Source organism: Spermophilus citellus, assembly GCF_964194105.1.
Source record: "Spermophilus citellus genome assembly, chromosome: 12".
Lineage (NCBI taxonomy): Eukaryota > Metazoa > Chordata > Mammalia > Rodentia > Sciuridae > Spermophilus > Spermophilus citellus.
Window position 1 is genome coordinate 60985641 of NC_138198.1, and position 24017 is coordinate 61009657.

At 61.8% G+C, this 24017-nt stretch overlaps 1 long non-coding RNA gene and 1 pseudogene across 4 annotated transcripts in view; one reads left to right on the plus strand and one right to left on the minus strand.

Moving 5' to 3' along the window:
* The window catches only part of LOC308632048 (phosphatidylinositol 3,4,5-trisphosphate-dependent Rac exchanger 1 protein-like), a 38451-nt pseudogene extending 32816 nt beyond the window's left edge, over positions 1-5635 (plus strand). Inside the window, exons 22-28 of the transcript XR_014024323.1 lie at positions 438-581; positions 671-785; positions 1666-1732; positions 2613-2785; positions 3944-4046; positions 4232-4299; positions 5578-5635. The product of XR_014024323.1 is annotated as a phosphatidylinositol 3,4,5-trisphosphate-dependent Rac exchanger 1 protein-like (transcript). The remainder of the gene's footprint in view (positions 1-437; positions 582-670; positions 786-1665; positions 1733-2612; positions 2786-3943; positions 4047-4231; positions 4300-5577) is intronic.
* Positions 1-24017, minus strand: part of LOC308631439 — a 566835-nt gene that overhangs the window by 74321 nt on the left and 468497 nt on the right. The window lies entirely within an intron of this gene.

The window sequence follows — 24017 nt, forward strand, 5'->3', positions numbered from 1 at the left end:
GGCCCTGAGTGACCAGCAAAGGGTGACAGGAGCACCCTAGGGCTCTGAAGACACCCGGCTGGTTCCCCTGCCGGGCAGTCAGTGTCGGGGCCAAGAATAAAGCAGTGGCAACCAGCAGCTGTCGAGGGTGTCCAAGAAGCAGGTCACAGGCGGCTCCGCGGGGTGGGGCTCTCTGAAGCGCCCTGCGGGGTGGGAGTCTGAGGCGCTCTCTAGGCTGGGGAACGGGGGTCACAGGATGCGACTCTGGCGTGAGTGGACATGGAAGTCCCAGGGTGCCACCTGAGGCTGGGAAGAAGGGGGTCTGGGGTTATCCCCCTGGAGTGGGCCGACAGGGAGGCACTGGGATGTCACTCTGGCACCTGGGGAAGGGAGATGTGAAGCTCCTGTAGCAGGGGGCGGGGCCCTGCGGTGAGCCTGTCTGGCCTTGTCCTCCGCAGACACCAACGTCTCTTACCACATCGAGGGCGGCCGGCAGGCCCTGAGGGTGGTCTTCTACCTCGACAGCTACCACTTCTCCAAGCTGCCCTCCCGCCTGGAGAGCGGGGCCAGCCTCCGCCTGCACACCGTGCTTTTCACGAAAGGTGAGCTGCGGCTATGGGGGACCGCAGGGGCCGAGCCAAGGCCACCAAGCACTGGGGACCCAGCCCCTCCCTCCCTCCTCTCCCTTCAGCTCTGGAGAACGTGGAGGGGCCGTCTCCTGCGGGCAGCCAGGCAGCAGAGGACCTGCATCAGGAAGTCAATGCCCAGTCCCTGGAGAAGGTCCAGCAGTACTACCGCAAGCTCAGGTGTGTGCCTGGGGCTGTGCTGGGGCCAGGGTTCAGAGAGCTGCCACAGGGCGTGGACACAGCAGTGCCGGGCAGACCCTCTGCGGGAGGAGTGGGCCAGACGCCCCTTTCTGGGGCACCTGCTCTGTGCGGGGCCTTTGCATGAGAGTCCAATGGCGGTGCGCACAGTAGTTCATGCTAACTCATTTTCCAGATGAGGAAACTGGGACCCAGGGGCATACACAGTGTGCCCAAGGTCACACAGCCAACAGTCTGGCTTCAAAGCAGGTCCTTTCTGCTGAGCAGAGCTGCCTGTCCACTCTGCGTGGGGACCGGAGCTGAGATGGGTGCTGAGATTCAAGGGCCTTGAGAGGGGCGTGGCCCCTGGGCCTCTGTCCTGGTCACACCTGCAGGGAGAAGTGGAGGGAACAGATTTTGCTGGGAGCAAGCACGTGTCCAGGGGAGCAGCTCCCACGTCCTTAGCAGCCTCAACCGTGGCCCTCCGAGTCCTGCCTTGGTGACAAAGGGTGGCTGAGAATTAGGAGATGGCAGGTCCAGTGTCAGGGCCTCCTCCCCTGGGGCCTGGTTGGCCACTTGCTGTCGTCCACCTGCTCCACAAGCGCGTCTTTCACCTGTGGCTTCTACTCCCTTCCACGGCCCAGTGGAGACCGCCTGGTTCCCAAGGCTTAGGTGCCTGTGGGTTGGCCCTTGAGAGGAACCTCTGTGGCCCAGTGAGCGGCGCCCAGGGCCAGGCGGGGATGGGCTCAGGGAGGAGGAGCAGGTCTGGGCGGCAGCAGGGAGGGCGGGGGCCGTTGAGGACAGCACTTGGGGGGCTGTCTGGGAGACCACAGCCCTGCAGCTGTGGCTGGGGGTGGCCCCTCTCAGCCTCTCTCTCCCTCAGGGCGTTTTACCTGGAGCGGTCTAACCTGCCCACGGACGCCAGCACCACCGCCGTGAAGATAGACCAGGTGCGTCCCCCCTGCAGCTGGGCCGGGTGGGGCTCCCGGGGTCAGGACTCAGCGGGGCCTGAGGGACCACTTGGCCCACCTGGGAGTCCCCAGGTGGTTTCTGCTCACTGGTGGCCTGCTCCTCTCTGCTCTCGTGGTAACTGCGGGTCTCTCTGGGGCCGGCGCCCTTGGAGAGGTGGACCCACACCGGGTGGGCCTGGGTCCTCTTTTTCCTTCACATTGATGTGGGCACTTAGAAATCAAGAGATCTCCTCAGAACAACGGAGGCTTCCAGCTGTTTTGAGAAGTGGACAGGTGTGAGGCCTCCTGGGGGCTCCTCCCCACAGGCTGGCCTGTGCGGGGCGGGGCTAGCCAGGGCCACCGGCCTGTTGGCCCCTGCTGACAGTGTCTGTGGCCGGCCTTCCCGGCTTGTGCAGGCCTCACCCCGGCGTGGCGTTCTGGCCTTGGGGCTGGAAGCTGCCCTGGGAGATGCTGGGCACCGCGCTGTGGGATGTGTGGCCGGCAGGATCTCGCCATGGCACAGGAAGACTGAGCCACCTTTACCTCCATGCGGTGGCTGGGGGTCTGGGACAGCAGGGAGGGCTCCTCCTCAGGAGGGGTCTGGAGGGCACGAGCGAGGCACTGTTTGTGCTCAGAGATGCCCTGGGCCTGAAGAGGCCGGGCCGGGGGTGAGACCTGAAGTACGGGGCGAACACCGAATGCCAACTGCAGGGTAGCGGGGAGCCACAGATTGCTCTTGAGCAGAGGTCATGGAAACCTTGGAGAGGGCGCTGGGGGGACAGGTGCAGGGACCTCTGGATGAGGAGGAGATGGGGAGGCAGGCCAGAGGCCCTTGGTTATGCCCCGAGCGTCCCCATTGTATCTGTCCCACGCCTTGCAGCTGATCCGCCCCATCAACGCCCTGGATAAGCTCTGCCGCCTCATGAAGTCCTTGGTGCACCCCAAACCTAGGGCCGGCGGGAGCTTCGGTGCCAGCCTCATCCCCGTCTCCTCGGAGCTCTGCTACCGCCTGGGGGCCTGTCAGATGGCCCTGTGTGGCACCGGCATGCAGAGGTAGGCCAGAGACGGCTGGGCCTCGGGGTCAGGGCGGCTGGGCCCGAGGCCTGGTCCTCCACTGCTTGCCGGCCTGGGGCAGGGCCTCGGCGCTCTGGCCGCAGGTTGCTGTGAGATGTGGCAGCAGTGGAGGGTGGCAGGGCTGCGGGTGTCCTGGAGCCGGGCTCGGGAGCAGGAGGCGGGTGCCGGGCTCCTGAGCCTGCCATCCGCGAGGGAACGGTGTCGCACACCTCCTCGGGATGCGCTTGTCTCTTGGCCTTGCTGGACACTTCTGCCTTCTGTCCCCACCCTTGTGTTGGCCCCAGGGAGGAAGACCGCCCCTCTCCAGTGGGCCCTTCCAGGCCCCCTCGTCCCCCCACTCAGGTGCCTCCCACTCACCAGGGCCTCTGTTTGCTGCCCGCCCCCCCCCCCCCCCAGGCAGCGTCCCGTGAGGTCAGGGGCTGTGTCACTCTCTGCCGTAGCCCACCACCTAGCCCCGTGTCCGGCACTGATGGACAGGCGTCCAGTTGTGTCCCATCAAGGGAGGAGGGCGCCCTGCGAGCTGGGCACTGCCAGGTGTCTGCGACCACGGGCTCATTTCCTCCTGGCTGAGCCGGTGTGGAAGGGCTCATTCAGGGGCTCTCAGCCAGGGGCAGTTCTGCTCCCCAGGGGACATTGGCAGTGTCTGGGGACTGGCATCTAGTGGTGGGGCCGGGTGCTCTCCGTGTCCTGCAGTGCGTGGGACAGCCCTCTTTCTGGTCCCCACATCAATGACACATTCGTCTTGATTCTCAGGAAACTGGGGTGTGCAGAGATGGACTGTCTGTCCCGGGTCCCGGAGTGAAGGGCGCAGGGTGGGGTTCCAGCCGCAGGCCCGGTGCCGAGCCACTTCTGACCTGATAGGGTCTGAGCCACGTGGCTGTGCTGGGGGCCACTGAGCAGAGGCCAGGCCGGAGGAGTCCCCTCGGTCAGCCCTCAGCTCACTGAGAGCCCCCAGGCCCTGCCTGGCAGCAGTGACCTGCCGAGGGGTGGCAGCTGCCAGGAGGAGGAGGGCAGGTGGGGGAGGTCAGCCCGGAGAGGACTCAGGGCGGAGGTGGGCCGCGCAGCCACACGGGGTGACGGCACTGGAGGTGGGGCCTGGCGGTGGGAGCCGCTGCCCACGCCCTCTCCCACCCGCAGGAGCACCCTGAGCGTGTCCCTGGAGCAGGCGGCTCTCCTGGCGCGGAGCCACGGGCTGCTGCCCAAGTGCATCATGCAGGCGACGGACCTCATGCGGAAGCAGGTGGGCCTCGGCGGTGCTCCGGGCTGTGGCCCAGGGGAGCTGCCTGCTCCCTGTGTGTGGGAGGCCACCTGGGCCTGCGCGCCCTCAGCCCAGACCTAGCCCACCTGGGAGCCCCCCACCCGCAGCCAGGTGCCCCTGCCTGTCCCCACTCCTCCAGGCCCCAGACTGACACTCTTACCTTCCAGGGCCCCAGAGTAGAGATTCTGGCCAAAAACCTCCGAGTCAAGGATCAGATGCCCCAGGGCGCTCCGCGGTGAGTGGCCCCTGCCCCGTCTCCTCCAGGGGGCCTTCAGCCTGGCAGACCCCTGGGCTCTGCCAGGGCCCCATCTGGCTTTTGAGGACCCTGCTTTGGGAGAGACGAGTCTGGCTCAGTCTGTAACCTCACGAGGATCTGCTTCTCCTGGAGCCCTGGAAAGGGTCCCTAAAGGTCCCAAGTGAGCGGCGGGTGGCTGCTGGGGGGACCTGGTCAGTCTGCCCTCCCGTCCTCCACCCCACTGTCTCTCGGTGGCACTGAGCCCTGTGCAGCCCCTGGGACCTGGGCTCACTGGGCCAGACCCTGTCCCCCGCCCACCCTGCCCAGTTCCTTCTCCGCGTCTGCCCACGGTGTTCAATAGCTTCCCATCTGGAAACAGCTTGGATATTGCTGAAGTCGTGCAGTGTCCCCGCACGCCCTGGGGCCACTCCCCCAGTGACGCTGTCTTCCGTGGCCCCAGCATGTGGCCGGGCCAGGCCGCTGCCCTTGGTGGTGCTCCAGGGTCCCACACGGCTCGTCACCCTCAGCTCTTTTCCTGATACTCTTTGGGCGGTTCCCCGCCCCAGGTTCCCGGCCCATCTTCCCATGGGGACCCATTTGACCCAAACAGCTATGCTGAGAGCAAGGTCCTGCTGTGGTCCCCAGCTGGCAGGTGGGGGTACTGAGGCCCAGGGAAGTTAAGCATCTCGTCCAAGGTCACTTAGCTAGGAGATGGCAGAGCCACCGAACCCAGGCCCAGCCCTGTCCCCGGAGCCTCTGGGGCCTGGCTTTCCCGTACTGCAGTGGCCTGCTGCCAGTTGCTCCCGCTCTGCGGTCAGGACTCCTCGTGGCCCATCTGACCTCCTGTCCTGTTGGAGAGCCAGCAGCCGCACCCCCCTCAGGTGCAGGCTCGGCTCGGAGCCCTCTCTGCACCCTGCTGCATCTGGGTCCCGGGGTCTGTGGAGGGAGGAGCTCCGGTAGAGACCGGGTCTCGCTAGTGGCCGCAGGTGCAGAAGGGCACCCCACGCCCCACACACCCGTGTCTGAACACACAGGTCTGCTCACAAAGACACGCCTGTGTCTGTAAACACCTGCTGGCCTCTGGGGGACAGATGTGGCCCCGGAGGGGACCGGGCAGCTGGGGAAGGTGTGGCATGTCCACGTGTTCACGCTCTGTCTCTTGATTCCTGCCAAGTGGTGTCCTCTGGGTGTGCATCACCTATAAGGTCAACAAAGTGGCGGGGGAGTGCTGAAGGGCCTCTGGGGCCCCACTCATCCTCTCTCTCCTGCCCCTACCAGCCTCTACCGACTCTGCCAGCCTCCAGTGGACGGAGACCTCTGAACACCACGGGTCACTGCTCAGCTGCGCCCACGGAGCCGCAGAGTGAGGGGACCCAGAAGGCCATGCCACAGGCAGCAAAGATGTCCCGAGGCTCCTGCCCAGCTGTCCCTGGCCAGCTCCCTGCACTGCTGTGAGGACAGGGCCTACTCGGCCATGACTGCCCACCACCCTGGGCCGCACATTCTCCACCCTGGGCACTGGGCTCCAGGGCTTGTGGAGCTCACGGTGCAGCCAGGCTCCGGACTCCATCCCAGTCCTAGGGACAGTGTCAAGGTGCTGGCCCGGGAGGCCTGCGGACAGCTCCCTCGGGATGGCGCCACTGCACTTTGAACCCGGGCTCCCTCCAGGCCACATCCCAGGGCCCGCACCGTCTCCGCCCGAGCTTCCTGCACACCCCTAACCTTACTAACCGGCTCGGTGGACTCAGGGCACCCAGCCTCAGCCAGGAAGGAGAGAGGGACAGGTGCAGCTCCTGCCACCGGAGGACACGCAAGAGCCACGCCAGCTAATGACGTCACTCACCGCCATCGGAACTGGAGCCGCCAGCCCTGGGCCGAGACGCACTCGGACTTATTTATATGGCGTGACGTCTCTGGTGTTTTATTTTATTTTTTGTGGTCGTTGCCGTCTTTGAGATTTTTTCTAAGGTTGTATAATTATATATTTGACATTTTAAGTTTCAAAGAAGGGCATATTGTCTAACAGGGACCAATGTGAGGTAGTATTGCAGTTTTACCCAGTTCTACTAAAAAAGAAAAACTAAATTATTGAAAATTTTAAGAACACTAGTGTGTCCTCTGTTTTAGAGTTGGGGTGGCAGGGTGTCCCGGTCTCCACAGGTGCCTGCTGCCCACCCTGCTTCTCCAGCGTTGACTCGGGGTTAGAACTTTCTAGATGGTGGCTGCAAAGGCTTGAGAGGTGGCAGAGCTGCGGAGGGAGGCGGGGAGCCGGGGGCCACCAAGGGGCCTCCTGCACGGGACACTGCGTGGCACCTCGGGTGGACTTTATTTTTTTGATGTTAACTTCTCAGAGCAGGGCATCTGGGACTCTGAAGCCACCTGCCCTTGTGGGCAGAGGGACCCACAGAGGACCCTCAGCAGGCTGTCCCTGGCGTCGGCATCTGCGGGAAGCACGGGGGGGGGGGGGGGTGTCTTGTCACTCTCGCCACCCTGGCTGGCTGGGAGAGTGGGTGTGGGCTGCTACTGGGCACCCTGGTCCCCAGAGGCCACCCCCTCTTGTCACCGTGCACAGGCCCACCAGAGGTGGCTTTGTTGCCACATCTTGCTGCAGGTTAAAGCCCAGGGCGCGCCTCAGCCCTGTTAAGGGAGCTAAGGGCCCCTGGGGCGGCCATTGCGCACTGGTTTTCTTAAATGTCCGGGCTCCTCTCCTCACAGTCGCGATGGGCTTTTAGTACCATTAAAACCAGTTGATGACACAAAGGAGGCGGCTGCGGCCTGCCTGGTCTGTGGCACGTGGCCTGGGGTGGCTCTGACCTCTGACGGCCACACAGGATGGTTGGGAGCTCTGTGCCGGGTCCTCCACCCGGTGCCTCAGGTTTCTCCTGGTCACAGGGACAGAGTGGCTTCCTTGCCGGGCACGGCGGGGATGGTCTGAGATGCCACGGGGCTTGTGACTCGCTGGTAGCAGTGCATGATGGGTCTTGGGTGGGTTTTCCCTGTGTTTAGGACCGGACCTGGGGTTTCCGTGACGTAGAAGATGGTGACTGCCATCTCCCCGGCAGCTGGCTGCCCCCTGCTGGCGCCTTAGGTGCCAGAGTCTTAGGAAGGTCTGAGGGACAGCACCCGGTCGTCCTGCGCCCCAACCTGCAGGGCCACTGGATCCGAGCAGGAGTGGAGCTGAAGCTCAGCGCGGGCGGGGTGGGCTCCCACCGGAGTCCAGGCTGACCCTCCGGGCCCATTCCCGAGGGCCCCATCCGGCCCCTTCCAGGGTATCCTTGTGTCTTTCAACTGAGGTTCCAAAAGACTCGATGCTGTGACAGCATTTGGGACTTTGGGATCTGGGGTGTTGTGATGGATCGATTCTTTAGAATTATCTGAGCCAGTTTCTGGACCCAGAGAAACTCAGGGACGACTGTCACCCCCAGCTGGGGAGGACTCGGCGCCTTCCTTCGGGCAGACGCTGCCACAGGAAGGACGGGTTTCAGCCTGGACACTGCCTGGGGCCTGCAGAGAAGGGCTGGATGGGCAGCCTGGGGCCGGCTGGGGCTTGGCGGGGTTAGGGGGATGGGCCCCACTTCCCTCTTAGACATGCCCTTCCAGTGCTCAGCAGGACAGAGGGCTTCCAGGGCCAGGAGCCTTCTTACAGGAGACTAGAGGACCCCCGGCGGGCCCTGGCAGGACCTGGGGTAGGAGTGTCCCCGCCCGCTGCCTGGCACCCAGATGTGGTGTGGACCTTTATTTATCAGCTGGTGGATTTCACTCCTGAACCCTGATGTGTTTTCTTGGCAGTAGGTGCCCTGGTCACCTGGTCCACCTTCCTGCCAGGCCACGTGCAGTGGGTGAGGAACAGCTGCTGCCTGTAGCAGGGTCCCAGTGCTTCAGATCCCCCAGTCCCTGGGGCCTGGCTCCCATTGACAGGACCTCTGGCGCTTCACCTTCGAGGTCCTAGGCTTTGGAGTTGCCTGTCCCTGCCAGCCAGGGCAGGAGCTGGTGGCCAGGAGTCACCGCTCGTCAACAGTGAACCAGGGCAGGTGCAGCCCAGGGAGAGGCCTCTCGGGTCCTGTGCTCCTGCGTCCCTGGCGTCCAGGCCCCCGAGGCCTGAACCTGCAGGCTGCTGTCTGAACTGTCAAGTGCAGGTGATGTGGACAGGGTCCCTCAGGAAGCCAGAGTGGACGGATGTGTTGGCCACTGCATGATTTTATGTAATCATAACTGTTTATGGGGTTGGCAGCCAGGAAGAGCACCCTGGGAGCCAGCCCACCCATCCTGTGTGTGTGGCCAAGCACCAGCCCAGAGCCGGCCACCAGGGATCATGCTGAAGGAGAGGAAGGCCCAGCCGTCAGTGCTGGGAGCAGCCAGAGCGTGTACCGCTGACCATGGCTCTGGCCTGGCCGTGGCCAGGAGGTCCTGTCTGATACCTTTGAGGTCAGAACCCTGGCCTGGCTCCCGGACCCGACAGCCTGCCGTGCTCACTGAGTGGCCATCTCCAGGCGGTCACCGTGCTCAGAGCCTTCCCCCTCCACCTCCCTCTGCAGTGCTGGGTGTCCCATGGGCTAGGCCCTCAGCGGCTTCCCGGAGGCGTGTGGCGCCCAGCCTGTCCAGCAGAGGGTGCCAGGGACCATGTTGTGCCCGGAGTTGAGGTTCCTGAGCTCCCGGCCTGGCACCAGGTTTCAGGCCTGAGGCTGGCTCCTGGGTGCACATTGGGGACAGGGCCAGCCAGCAGGCAGCGCGGGGGCCATTTGGACAACGGGCACTGGCCCTCCTGGGGGCTCAGGTGACCGTCTGCCTCGGCTTCTGTTTGCTTCGCCTTTGCTGTTTCTTTTCTCAGCTTTGCTGTGTCCCTGACCTGCGGGGATCGTGACTTGTGTTCTGTCCCTCTCTCTCTCGGTGACCCTCCTCCTCTCTGTGTCTTCCCCCTGCCGGGTGGATCTGAGACGGGGCGAATGGCCCTGTGACTGAGAAGAGCGGTCCTCCGAAGGCTGTGGCCCGGCACCCACGATTGCCAAGGCGCCCCAAGTCCCTCTCAGGGGACCATGGCTACGTGGAAGCTGTGGCCACCAGGTGGCGCTGTGGGGCAGGCCGTCCTGGCTCCTGGGGACTGTGGTGAGGCAGAGGACTGAGCTGCAGGAGGCCCCTGCACCCTGGTCCCCTGTCCTCGTCCCCTAGACTGTCCGAGGCTGCCGCAGGACAGCAGGGTGTTGGAGGAAGGGCCCCGCAGGCTGTGGGTCCCCCCACCTGTGAAGAGAGGCTGCGATCCAAGAGGAATTCTCCTCTGGCCACCTGGCCCCTCCCCGACTCCTCTGAAGGAGCGGTGGGGACATTTGGGATCACTCCCGTGTGCTGAGTGCTGTGTGTCTGTCCGACTCTGCTGGGCAGGCGCCACCTTATCAGCCTCTTGCCACCCCTCTGAGGGGCCCCCTCTAGGATGAGCAGGAAATGGGTTCAGAGGGTTTAGTGACTTACCTGAGGTCACACAGCCGGCAAGTGGAGCCCCTGTGTGGCTCCGGGTCTGAGGGAGCAGCTTCACGTTTGGCAAATCAGAAGCAGGGTGGCCACAGGGTTTCCATGGACCAGGAGCACCCCAGGAAAGAGCCGACTGTGTCCTGGAACCTGCAGGAAGGGGGAGGGGGAAGGGTTGGACAGTCGCTGTCCCAGAGAGAGGGGGGAAGGTGGTGGTCAGCCGGGAAGCAGACGGAGCCTCACTGCCTCGTGTCACAGCACGGCCTCAGGGCCTTCCACGTGCTGTTCCCGTGGCTTGAAACACTCTTCCCCGGGCCTCTGGCTTCCCTCCCTCATGTTTTTCAGGTGGGCTTAAAGTCGCCCTGTCCGTCCATTCCTGATACCCTCTCCCCTCACCGTGTTTTGTTCTTCGTAGCATTTCCTGCTGTCTGATAGAGCATGCGCACGCGCACACACACACACACACACACACACACACACACACACCCTGTCTCTTGGTATCGTGTGCCTCCTGAGGTTTCTGTCAGGAAGAGACCATTCACCATGAAGTGACACAGCCAATGGGGGCCCTTACCAGAGCCTGTGCCGTGCAGTTTGGACTTTCAGCCTGTAAAACTGTGAGCTGAATTAACCTCTTTTCTTCAAAAGTATCCTGCCTTGGGTATTTTGTTACGGTAAGGAAAAGCTGACTGATGCCCCCTGTCAGGAGTGTGTCCTCACCCCACGTTCTGGCCATCAAGGTTTTGCAGAAATCTAAACGTGATTCTAGGTCTGGCCCTTCCCTTACCCTCCCTGGCTTCATTCAACAACTATTTATCAAGGGCTCACTATGCACTAGCTTCTGTTCTAGGCCTAAAGCCACACTCTTGAAGCCCCTGGAGTTCATATTCTGCTACAAGAAGACAGATTTTATTTGTATCAACATGTGGAATGGCAGCTGGCATAAATACAGCAATTAAATACAGTAGGTGAGAGCCCAGGGACAGATGTGTGAGCCACTCTGATTGGTGATCGTGGAAGGCCTTTCTGGGGCAGACCCTAGAATGGGGACCAAAGGAGAAGAGATCCATGGAGAGATCTGGTTCCAGGTAGAAGCACCAGTGCAAAGGCCCTGAGGTTGGAGGTGTGAGGAGGCCACGGCAGCTGGAGCAGTGGAGGGGAGAAGGAGGTGACCTTGGAGGGGCAGGGACCACAGCACGCAGGTGACCTGTGCACTTGGGATTTTATGCCTAGAAACCATTGGTAGGTTCTGAGCAAAGCCAGGCAACTTCCTCCTCTGTGCGACCGAGCAGTTCTGCCCCGCCCCCGGGCCTGCCATGTGGGGGCTTTTAGAAACGTGCAGAAAGCACCCCCCCGGAGCCAAAGTGGCGCTGCGACCCTTTAGTTCTGGGACCTGTCGGGCTTCTTCTGTGGTGTTTTATGAAACGTGTGGCCTTACGATGACACAGGTGAGGTTTCTGTTCTCTGCAGCAGCGCTGGTGACTCCAGAGCAGGGCTTCGGAGAGCTCGAGGGACCAGCAGGTGACCCAGGAGGCCCTGCAGCCTCCAGGACTGGAGTGGGGGGGAGGGGACTTCTGTAGTCCTGGGTCACCACTGCGTGGCACCCACAGGCCACCAGGGAGCTGGGTCTCGTCCCAGAGGAAACCAAACAGCAGTCACACTGCTTGAGCCTGATGTGTTTGGTGACAGCTTCCCCACAGCTCGCTGGGCCTTGTCCCCACACAGGGACTGCAGAGCCAGGCCAGGAGCTCATGGACCTTGGATCCGGGGCTGCTGGGGCTGCGGTGTCCCCTCCTCACTCCCCGGGCCCGCCCCCTGCTCCTGAACCCCCAGACCTGCCTGGGCGGCAGGTGCAGCCCAGGAGGTGACCCGGGGGACGGGCTGGCTTCAGGGTGGTGCACAGGGACCTGCAGGCAGGGGGCCTGTGTGGCCTCAGGCCCTGCTCTTGCTCTCGAAATGCTGGTAACTTCTGAACATGGGGCCTGCGTTTTTATTCTACTCTGGGCCCCACACACTCTAGAGGTGGACTCACGCGGGAGAGGCCATCTCAGGACCACGTCCCTGTGCCTGTGGTTGGTGGAGGGTGACCCACTTTTTGATTGACTGTGAGGTATTTTTACACGTCACACATCCACGGAGTGCAGCTTCCCATTCTCGTGGCCGTGCGTGGGTTGAGTTACACGGGTCACGTGTTCATGTGTGATGCTAAGTCTCTGGGGAGTGCTGAGGAGTGGCACGCTGGGTCAATGGTGGCTCCGTCCCAGTTTTCTGAGGAATCTCCACTGCTTTCCAGGGCGGTTGACCAGTTTTTAGTCCCAGCAGCCCAGCCGTGTGCGAGTGTGCCTTTCCCCACATCCTCGCCAGCGCTCATTGGTACTTGTCTTCCTGATGGCTGCCATTCTGACTGCAGTGAGACGGGGTCTCCGTGGCGCCGTGACCTGCATTTCTCTCATTGCCAGAGCATTTTCTCACATGTCTGTTGATCAGTCGTATTTCTTCTTCTGTGAAGTGTCTGTGGCTCCTTTGCCCACTCGTGGATTGGGTCTTTCTCCTTTCTGGTGTGGAGTGTTCTGAGGACTTTGTGTTCCTGGGCAGTCCTGCTCTACCCGAGGTGCAACTGGTCAAGATCCTCTCCGGTTCTGGAGGCTCGCTCTCCCCACGTTCTCGATTCTTCCCTTCACTGTGAAGAAGCTTGTGAGTTTGGCGAAATCCCATTTATTCTTTGCTGATTTTCCTTCGTGTGCTTTGGGGGTCTGATTGGGGAAGTTGGTTCCCGAGCCACATGATGGAGACTTAGGGCCACTCTTCCTTCCAGGAAGCCCAGGGTCCTTGTTGACCCCCTTCTCACCAATCAGATGCAGGAGTCCGGCGCTAGGGATTCTGGGAAAATCTTCTCTGTCTCATCAGGAGGGATCTTGCTGGGTGCTCCCTCCTCAGGCCTCGTTCCCTCCTTCTGGCCACCTCCCCCTGCTGCCAGCACCATGGTTTGACCGGAATGTTCCAGTCTCCTGGGCCCCCCAGCTCTCATCCTCACCCCCAGGGGCAGCCAGAGACGCTGTGAGGATGGCGGTCAGGCCAGGTCCTGCCTCTGCTCAGAACCCCAGGGACTTCCGCCCCCTCCACTGAAGCTGAAGACCCCGGCCCTCCCCTGCAGGACCCTGCCTCCCACCCACTCACCCTCCCGTGCTCCGGCTGGGTCTGTGCTGGTGGCAGGCGCAGAGCCTCTGGGCCACAAGGGCATGAGGGGAATCCAGCCTCCGCCTCCCAGGGAGCAGGTGGCCCCTGTCCCAGTGCCATGTGGGGACGGGGTGTGGTGTTAACTGAACACCTACTAAGTGCTGGGCACGCTGTTCAAGGCTCTGACCAGTGCTGGGCTCCTGTACCTGCTCAGGGGACGCTGCCATGGTCATTCTGTCCTACAGGTTCTCTGGGACTCCAGGGGACTCTGCCTCATTTGGAGGGGACTGGAAAGTCTGTTGTGACAGGGAGGCCCACCCTGACAGGCTGGGGCCCTGGGGACAAATGGAATCCATTTACTTTACCAGGAGCATTTATCTGCGTTTCCACCTCAAAGCTCCAGGGAGAGGGGTGAGGAGGCTGCTCCCCAATAACCTGATTTCATAGAGGAGCTAATTAGGCGGAATCAGGGGGGTGGACCCCAGAGAGGCCACTGCAGACAGGGGCAGGAGAGGAAGGACGGGGCCTGGGGCAGGCGGGAGGTTCTGGGTGCAGAGCTCTGCCAGGGCCACCCACGGCCTCCAGCAGCAGCAGGCCCTGCAGGACCCAAGTCCTGGGGGGTCTGACACCCACAGTCCCCGGGTGGCACCCTCAGGTCTGGGGGTGGCAGAGGCAGGACATGCAGCCCTGGGCCCCTGCACCCCACAGACCTGCCCTGGTCCCCAGCATTGTCACCACAGGGTTCCAGGTGACCTCAGCACCGTGAAGAGTCAGAGGATCCTGGTTCACTGTCCAGCTCTGCCGCTGGCTGGCTGCGTGGCCTCGGGTGTGTCCAGGGCTGCTCTGAGCCTCAGCCTCCTCAGCTGGACAATGGGAATCACTGACAGTGCTTGGCCCCAGGGTCACCACGAGGCCCGGGGACGTGACTGTGTTCCAGTGCTTAGTGCCCAGCAAGCGCCCGCCGCCGGTGAAGCATCATTTCCTTCTTTGCTAAATGGAAACACTAGTTACCACGTTGACCTCATCCCCGCGCCCGCCGCCTTAGGATGGACGCTGGGGCACGTCAGTGCTGGCCTTGTCTCTCTGGGGATCTGGGTCAGTTCACGCCCTGCCAGGCAGCCGGGTCACACTGGGGCCACAGCAGTCCCCACACCTAGGGGCTTCTCTCCGTGGGGACTCAAGCTCTGCTCAGTGTGTCCTCACGGAGGACCCAGGGGAGTGGCCGCCCCATCATGCGCCACCCTGCCTTGCAGAGAGCACAGAGCTTGGGGAGGGCCCTGGCAGGGTGGCCAGGCGCCCAGGCCCGGGTGACTCACAGCCTCCCTGTGCTCAGCACCCAGGCCCGGAGAGCCACGTGGCCCCGTCTGGCCACCAGGGGACAGGAGGGGGACAGGAGGGGCACTGGCGATGCCTGTCAGGGGAGGGCGGTCGGCATTGGCTGAGCACCACCGGGGCCTCCAGAGCTGCTTGAGTCTTGGGTTTGGTCATCGCTGCAGGAACAGAAGCAGCGGGCAGGGGATGCTCCTGCTGGTCAGTGCACTCGTGGCCAGGTGCTGGCCTCCGCTCCGCTCCCCTTTTTCCTGGCTCAGGTCAAACTACAGACCCCTCCGTGGAGCACGGCCGCCCTGTGGCCACTCACTCTGGTCTTCTCCCCTGGACCAGCCTTCGCCATCACAGCCCAGCCATGGGAGAGAGGCAGGCGGATGGTCTGATGGGCAGGAACCCTGCCTCTGTCCCCGTCAACCATCTTGATGACAGCAGTTGACAAGGGGAAGCCCCCCAGGGGTGCGGGGTGTGTCCTCTGTGTGTCGGATGGATTGTGGGGGGTGGGATTCGTGTGTGTGTCCTCGTGTGCACGTGTGTGACTTTCACAAGTCTCCCTGGCCCAGCCCACTCCCTGTTAGAGTCCCCTGTCCGTGCCCCTGTAGGTGCTGGACAGTCATCTGGGGCAGGCTGTCCTGTTTCCCACCCAAGTTCCAGTGTCCTCTGGGCACTCACTGGAGTACCAGCTATTTGACCATCTTAGCCGAGAACTTTAGATGGAAACAAGATTCTTCCAAGATTTCAATGTGTGCTCATGCCCATGTGTGGCGGGCATTTCCCTTGTCCTCTGTGGCTGGCCGCTAGGGACCCTCCTCCCCCTCCAGCGGGTGCCCTCACTGTGCTGCTTCTAGGTCTGCTCATTTGCATATTGAAATATGATTTATTAAATTGCAAATTATTGTCCTTTTATTTCTTTTTTACAATCCACTTGGGGCCTTGTAATGCGATTTTAAGTAGGTGTGGGATATTATGGGTCAGTTATTTATGACTCTCACTTCAGGGCAGGAAAGAGATCATTAAGCACATTCTTCTTGGGAAGGTCACAGGGTCTGATACGGTGGAGAACTATGGCTTGGATCCTTCAGGATTGGTGTCGGGGACAGGGGCGCCCGGCCTCTGAAACGCCCGGCTGTCTGACTTGGCTGCAGGGGGGCTGTGTGGGGCTCAGGCTGAGAGTGGCTATGGGGTTGGTGCCACCCGTGTCCAGCTCCCACGGTTATCTGTGTGGCCACTGAGCTGCGTGGATGTCTGGGGAGGAGCTGCCTCCTCGTGGAGGGTGGAGGCCCCGGGGGCCCGGCGAGGCGCTAACACAGCCCCTTTAAAACTGCAAACAACTCCTGCTCACACTTCTGGTCACGTGGAGAATGGAAACTGAGGAACCACCGCTGGCCAGGCTGGGCGCTGGGGCGACCTGTCCCCTGGTTAAGTCAGCCTGCTCTCTCCCGGCTTCTCCCCACTTTGATCCGTTGCATAAAATTCATTTTTTTTGCATTGTTGTGTTTATTTGTGGCCAAATCCAGCCTGAGACAGTGGTAGGTTTGCACCTGGCCCGAGTCAGGACGGAGGACCCAGCGTGCTTCAGTCCTACCGCTGTCCGTCACTAGGACTGCCTTGGTTTCTGACCGGGAGAGAACTTACCTGTGGGAATGGAAGATCAGTTTATCACTTTGAGAAATGGAAGGAGGGTGCTGTGTGACCAAAGCCCAAGCGAGGCGGATGGCTCCAGCAGAGCCTCCGGAGGCAGCCCCACCCCCAGTCCTTCCTCCCACACTTGCTGAGGTCATCTGCGCCCAGCTGTGCAGGGCCAGGGGCGTCAGACCTGTTTGGCCTGTGAGGTCACTTTTTTTTTTTTTTAAGAGAGAGTGAGAGAGAGAGAGAGAGAGAATTTTTTAATCTTTTATTTTTTAGTTTTCGGCGGGCACAACATCTTTGTTTGTATGTGGTGCTGAGGATCGAACCTGGACCGCACGCATGCCAGGCGAGCGCGCTACCACTTGAGCCACATCCCCAGCCCTGTGAGGTCACTTTTGATGACCTAGACAGTTGGGGATTCTGCTTAAATTCCCTGAGAGAAAGGGCTACATTTCAATACTGGCTTTATTTAAAATAAAAAAATATATATAGAATTTCAGCCATAGACCATCTTCCTTGGCTACCAAACGGGAGCCACTGGCCGCAGGTTCTGGGGAACAGGCCCAGAGCCCCAGCCGGTGGGGAAGCCTGTGCCCTGGGGCCGAGAGCGCAGACTCAAGCAAACAGAGTGGTGAGATTTGGGGTCACGTGGTCAGCCCAGGACTGGGGGATGTTTTCTAGGTTGGTGTCCCCACTTGGGCTCAAAGGTGGCGCTCAGCTAGTGTCAAGGGGATGACATGAGGCAAAGCGCACGCTGCCGAGGCTTGGGGGGGGTTGACTCACACGACCCTCCAAACCCACCACGCGCCCCGAAGGCCTGGCGGACACTCGGTTCACCATCACTGATGCCCGAGGGAGCACGTGAGGCCTTGGACAGCTCTGTGGGCATCCCAGTGGGCCAGGGACGATGGTGGAGATGGCCAGGGAGACACCAGGTGGGAGACACCAGTGGGGGTGGGGACAGGTGACAGCAGGCACCGCCTACAGACAAGGCAGCACACTCACCCTGCTCCCCAGGAGGACAGAAGTCGTCACGAGGATGATGGAGCCAGCAGAACCCAAGGTCAGACCTCAGGGGGCCTTTTGCAATGGAGTGGTCATCAAGGTGACCTTAGAAACAAAGTGAGCAGAGTCTGTCCAAAGGCAACTGGATCCACCTATTAGAAAACCTCCAGATCCAGTGGCCAGGGCCACCACAGTGAAGAGCCATAGCCCGTGCCCAGTCTCTCTACCGAGGTCGGGCGACAGACGCAATGTTGACCCACGTTCAAGTCACAGTGGGCCAGTAGGTCTGGGGTCCCACCCACCAGTTTTTTGGCAACAGGAAGAATCTCGGGGTAAAATCCAAGTGGAGTCCCCAGCCAGGAGAGCAGCTTGGAGGGAGTGTGGGACTCCCAGCCTCGGAGACTCGAGGGGTGCAGGAGGGGTGTCTCATCCCCCCTAACTTGGGGTGCAGAGTGACCTTACATATAACCAGGTGGTGACGTCAATTGTGGTCGCTGTCCCAGACGCGCTATTTGTGGTTGAGCACCCCAACCCCACCTGGCGCCTCCCACGCAGCGTCAGACCTGGGGACATGTCGTTTTCCTGGAGTAATTTATGAGGACCAGAGCGCAGCTCTGCCTTCCTGTCCCAGCCACAGCACACAGTCCCTGTCCTGCCTCCAGTCACCCAAGGCTCCCCACAAGGCACCGTGCACTCTCCCTTCCTCTGTCTCGGGGAGCTCTGTGGCCCAGGTGCCTGCAGCCACGGACATTTGCTTTGGGTCCATCCAGATGAGTCTGCCCATGGCCTCTCTGGATGGCTCTAGCCCCCTGAGCTGCTTCAGACGTCCCACTCTCATCCCCTTCCCACGAATGAGCAGAAAGTCTGCGGCTCTAGCCTGCGGGACGCTGCACATACCGAGCCCGCCATTTTAATCCATATGAGCAGCTCTCCCTCATCAGGTCAGTCCTCGGGCACTTACCTCGACACCACAGAGGTTTATTTGCCTAATTGTGATCTCTGTCTCGAGAAGAGCAGGCCACCTGGTCACACTGAGAGCTGGTAACTGCCAGGGTGGCTGGCAGCCAGGGGTCGGCAGGGGGCACAGGAGAGCAGCCGTTAGCTGCCAGGACCTTGGGCTCCAGCTGCAGGAAGAGTCCCCTCGTCCTGGTACCGTGGGCTCCAGCTGCTCAGGAGCAGCAAGGAGAGCTGCCACCACTAGAGAGGGAGAGCGGCTGATGCTAAGGGAGCTGCACTTTGCTGATTTAACTTCTGTCCAAATGGACAGAAGAACAGCCAGCTGGCTGTCACATGCTGACCCAGCCTGGGCCACCGTACAGTCTTCAGAAAGTCTTGATGCCTCCTCATGGTAGGAAACATCAAGATGCTGATGACCCTTGGCTGTTGGGACTGGACGGGCTGAAAGAAGCCCGTAGGTTGAGTTTCTTATTTAGGGAGAAAAATGGGAGCCCTACCCCTGGTTCCCGTTTCTGGATGAGCTCGGGTCCAGCCGGGAGAGGAGGCCAATCATTCTAACAGCAGAGCCAGCCTCGCCATGGCTCCATGTGGTCATCAGTGGAGGGTGGAAAATGGAAAGGCAGAGACGGCCTGAGGCTGGGGTGAGAGCTGCTGAGCCGTTTATGGAAACTGCTTTCTCTCAGCGCCACCGTCTTGCCCACGTGTCCAGACCCCGCGTATGGCTGCTGTCACACAAGGCTGGGAGCGATGGGTTGCCCCAGAGACCTGTGACCAGGAAGCCTAAAATATTTATTATGTGGGCCTTTGGGCAAAAGTTTACTGACCTAAAGGGAGTCACAGGCAGCAACTGGACTTGCAGACCCGAGGCGGTGGGCTGAGGGTCATCTCCACTGGAGAGTGGAAGCCGCGGGTGTGTTTGAGGGCACTGCGGTGACACTGATAGGACAACACAGAAAACAGGAGGAAGTGAAACCAGATGGAAGCAACAGGATGTCCTTTCTCCCTCCTGCAGCCTCCCCTGCTCCCTGCTCAGCTTCCTGGGATGCGTCTTTAGGTCAGCTCATGGAGGGCCAGCCCCTCCTACAGGTCGCCCAGCGCTCGTGCCATCAGACATCACCTTCCTCTTCAGCTTAATAATTGCACCAAAAGACATCAGCTCGGCAATACGTGTGTGACCAGTGGTTCCATTCCCCCCCCCCCCAAGAAGCGAATTTATGGGAGATCCACTCTGGGGGTGTGTGTCATCATTTCCCAATAGTTACTAGTACCGAGGTTCCTTCACCCCCCAGTCAATCTCACTTATCCGGGTGGCAGATCCAGCAGTGCATTTCCTGGCACCGAGGGCTGTGGAGCCTCCGCTCTTCACAGGCTTTAGGAAACTTGGGAGATTAAGGTTTTGCATAATGCAAATCAGGAGGGGAAGATGTTTGCCTGCCTCTGCTGCCCAGGTAATTAGAGCACCAAGTCCAAAAGAAATTCATTTTCCGGGGGAGAGAGAAAGGTCTGCTTGGTATGCAAACAAGCACGGTCATCGGCAACACAAGAGCCAGCACCAGCGACTGTTTGATTTGCAGCTTTAAAGAATTTAAGGATGAATAAAACACTGAAATAATTTTTGAAGAGCTGTCATCAAATGGCCCACAGTCTAAGCACTGGGTGGGAGGGCATAGAGATGGCACCTGCCAGGTGCTGTGGGTCCCGGGCCTGTGAGGTGCTCTGGGCTCCTGTGAGACCTGCACTTTGCCTCTCCCAACCCATCGGTCCCAACCTAGTTCCCTCTTCCAGGAAGTCCTCTGGGCTTACTCCTGCTGCCTTCTCCCTTGTCTCCCTCCAACTCATTCATTCAGAAAGTTTCTCTGACCCCCCCCCCCGCCCCCGCTGGGTGCACCGGCCAGGCTAGCAGGGGGTGGAGCGGCAGCAACACGGGGAGCAGGCCATCCCCGCCCTCTTGGGGCTGAGGTTCTAGTGGGGATGAGAAGCCGTCAGTGTCTCAGAAGATGCTGTGGGAAGAGCCACCAGGGGTGGTGTGGAGGGCAGGGAAGTCTGGGGGGGGGGGGCTTTGGTTGTAGCAAGGTGGTCCAGGGGGTCTGAGCGGTGGAGGCACAGGTGACCTGACACGAGGAGCAGCTGCTGCAGCTCGAGTGTCCCCAGGTGTCCCAGGAACAAGGCCAAGGTGGCTGGAGCTGGTGATGGGGGAGCAAGGGGAGGAGCCCATGCAGGGCCAAGGTCAAGGACGGCCCCTGTCTGTCCCCACACACCTCCAGCTCAGTCATTCTAACAAAGCCCTGCCCACCTGCTGGGGGCCAGGCCTGTTGTGGAGGCCCTGGGTGCAGCAGGGGACTCCGCGGGCAGGGCCCCTGCTCCCAGCCTGCGCTCTGCTGGGAAAGTGGAGAAGAAAGACATCAACAAGGACGGGATTCCCCAGAGTGACGGGGCGGGGAGAGGCCGTGTTGGAGGAGTGGCCGGGACATCCGGTCACCGACAGGAGACCCAGGCTCCTGAGGGCCGCAGCCTGGCTCCTGCTCTTTGCTCTCCCCCTGCAGAGTCGGGACCTCGGCAGGAGAATCGGCTTCCTCCTCCTCCTCCTCAGGGGCCAGGAGCAGGTCAGGGCTTCCCCAAGGGGACCATGACCAGTCCTGGCCCTGGCCCTGTGCTGGCCACAGAGAAGGAGCCGCTGGGTTCTGGCACAGGAGACCCTGGCTGGAGGGACCCTCCCACCCTGCAGCTGTCCCTTGGGGAGAGGGCTCCTGGGGGCGCAGGCCACGTCCTCTCTGGGCCCCGAGTGCTGGTGGGGGCTCTGTCAGAGGACAGGCTGGAAGCCCTCCCTGGGGGTGGACAAGCCTGGTTCAGGCCGGGCGGTGGGCACAGGACCTGCTGGAACCCAGATCCCAGTGCTTCCACCCGGCAGGACCCCGGCCACTACGCCCAGCAGTGACCCTCCCGAGCCAGGCTGGCCAGGGCCTCCCCACGAGGTTTGCCCCAATTCTCTAGCCACTGTTGAGGGGCTGCCCTGTGGCCACCGTCCCCCTGAGGCTCCGCAGCACCTGTTGAGTGAGCGAGTAAATGGACGGGCAGAGCCGGGAACGGGGACCCACTGCTGTTCCCAGAGCCAGGCTGCGGGGGCCGGAGGGGCCCACAGGGTGCTCTGGGGCTGCTCCCTGGGGCCACTTCTTGGTCCAGCCACCTGCTTCTCTACTATGGGCAGCGGGGTCCCTTGGAAGCAGAGGGCCTGCCTGTCTGAACATTCGAGGCTGCTAGACAGCCAGGTGCCAGCTGTCCCCACTGTGGCCTTGGGATGCTGGGAGGGAACAGACGGGAGGAGGCAGGTGGGGCCGGAGGCCAGGAAGTGAGAGGCCAGCAGAGGCTGCTTGTCCAGGGCTGTGCCACCTGGCAGGGTCGTGGCCTTGGGGACGTGGTGCTCGGGGAGGCCGGCTTGGTGGACATCTGTCTGCTGTCTCCCCCATTTTTATGTGAAAGGGGGGGATGTGCCTTGGGCTGCCATCTGTCCTGGGAGCCCCATTGTGCTGAGACCACTGCAGGGCAGAGGGGCCAACTGTGGGCAGAGGTCGTGGGGAAGGACACGGCCAACAGAAGGAAGCTTTCAGGGCTGGTGGCGCAGAGGGCGGGCTTCGCCGGTGGGGCTGGGGGGGGCAGCAGCCACCATCTGTGCCCACCCTCCAGTGACGTTCTGGACCAAGAGCAGCTCAGGGCCCCTCCTCTCCCAGGGCCAGGCCGTGTATGCAGCAGGCGCTTACCTCTCAGCGTGGCAGCCCCAGGCCAGGATCCCAGCCCCTCCTCTGGCTCCAGGTCTGTGCCCACCAGGCCATCCTGCCCGTGCACTTGGGGTCAGGTGCTGGGCATGGCCTCCAGGTTGCACTGGTCCGTGGCCAGCAGGCTATGCCCTGGGAGCTCCCTCTGGGCCTGGACAGCAGCCGGACTCGGCCAGGAGGAGGTGCAGGGAGGGGCTTGAAGGATGATGGGCAGAGGGGCCAGAGATGCAGCGTCCCTGGGGCGAGGAGCGCGTGTTGGTGCCCCTCTGGCAGCCTCTGCCCTGGGCTCTCTGCTCTGCGGGTGCCAGAGGCCCCTGGCTGAGACCACCCTGCAGTCCCGTCCCAGCAGATGGCCGCTCCTGTCCAAGGCTGACCTTGGTGGGAGCCCTTGACCTGGTCTCAGTGGACACCCACCCAGCTGCCCTGTCTCAGCAGGCTCAGGATGGGGTGGAGGGGCTGCGGGGGGGGCACGAGCTGCCCCTTGGCACAGAACCCCAGAAGCACTGGCAGGGTCTGTTGGTGGCAGGGTGGGGGGTCACCTGGGCACAATCCTGGCTGCACGTGTGACAGAGAAGGGCACCATTCATCTGCCATGCTGGGACCAGATGGGACCCTCCAGACCCAGGTGCCCCCTCCACACCCGCCCGTGCTCACCCAGGGGAAGCAGGTACTTTGCTTGTAATTAAAACGTCACTTCATTGTCCACAGAGGAGCACCCCAGGCTCACCCAGGGCGAGTCCTGCTGGGCTCTGCACGGTCTCCCACCTGTGCCCAGGCCGAGGGCGAGGAGGCCCCACGGCAAAACCACCCTGTCCCCAGCGTGTGGGCGGGGGACACAGCCCAAGACACCAGACCCACGGCCCCAGGGCCTGGCCAGAGGGAGGTGCCCGCCAGGTGCTGCGGGGGGGCTGGCTCAGCGGGCAGCCCTGTGCCCTGGGCCAGCCTCTGGGCCCTCGGAGCTCACTGGGGTGGATTGTGACAACTGCACCTCTCTCAGGGCTGAGGGGGCCTTGCCACCCTGCTGCAGGTCATGACCTAGATGTCACTTCAGCGTGTGGCTGTCCCTGGCCACCCCACCTGAAGTCCCCTCCCGCTGGCCCCTCAGTCCTGTCCCTGGCCACCCCACCTGAAGTCCCCTCCCACTGGCCCCTCAGTCCTGTCCCTGGCCTTTATCACCATCAGCAAAGCAGGTGTCCTTGTCTGGACGCTGTGAAGCCAGGTCCTGGGGTCCTCCACTCTTGGCCTAACGATGCTCACCCCAATGTGCCACTTGGTTCTCGGGAACCGGGAATGTGCTCTCAGCCGGGGCGCAGGGATCAGCTGGACAGACACCTGCCCGAGTGGTCAGCCTCCTATTGGCTGGGCCAGCCCAGCCCCTGACTTGTCATTTGTTTACAAATTCATCATCTTTTTTTTTTTTTTTTTTTGTCTAAAAGCTACAAAGAGATTCGAGTCTGGCCTCTTCCTCGGGTTCTCACTCGGGTGAGGGCCCTGTAAGCAGGTGAAGAGCTGTCTGCTCTGTCCTGGTCCTCTGTCTTTAGGCAGAGGGCAGAGGGCAACGCCTCACTCCTACTACCTTTCCCTACTGTGCAGCCGTTGCTGGAACACAGTAGGTGCTCGGCAAGGTGAAATGGTAAAGAGATGAATGAATGAATAAGAAGTGTGGGCGGGCGGCGCTGGGGACAGGGTGGTTTCAGGCATCAGGTGGTGACGCGCCGGGCTCCCACGTCCTCTGCTCAGCTCCCACGCAGCCCCTTCCCGGGCACTCGGTGGACACAGCAGGAGAAGGTTGTGCACCCCACCTCCTGGAGCTTGTTCTCCGTGACAGGATCCAGACGGCCCGGGACTCAGCAGCAGGCGGAGGGGCCGTGCCCTGTGTAACCAGCAGCAGGGATCCTGGATGGGTGTTAAGGGGTCCCTTAACAAGGGGACTGTGCCCCGGAGGCCACTGAGAAGACAAGCTGGCCCTTGGCAGAGAGCTCCTCCGCCCAGTCCCCATCAGTGAGATGTGGCTGCAGGACAGGAAGCTAGCTGGGGGCGGGTCCCCGAGCCCCAGAACCTCCTGTAGTGAAGGCTGCCAGGGGAGGAGCCAGGCTGGGCTGGGCTGGCCGCAGAGCCAAACCAGGTCCCGACTCTCCCGGGGTCTTCTTCCTGCTCCTGCAGAGGCCTCTGGGATGCTGTCCACACCCGGCCCTAGAGGACTGGTTCCCAGGACTGGTGACAGGACAGGGCTGTGAGGGGCAGGGACGCTGGGACCTGCTTCCTGGATATGTCCACAGGCACCTGCCCAGAGCAGGCGTTCGCAGCTGCTGGGCGGCCTGCGGATGTCCAGCTGCAGCTCCTGGGACTGGCTGGTTGCTGGCATTGGTAGGGGCCCGGCTGTGGCTCAGGAAG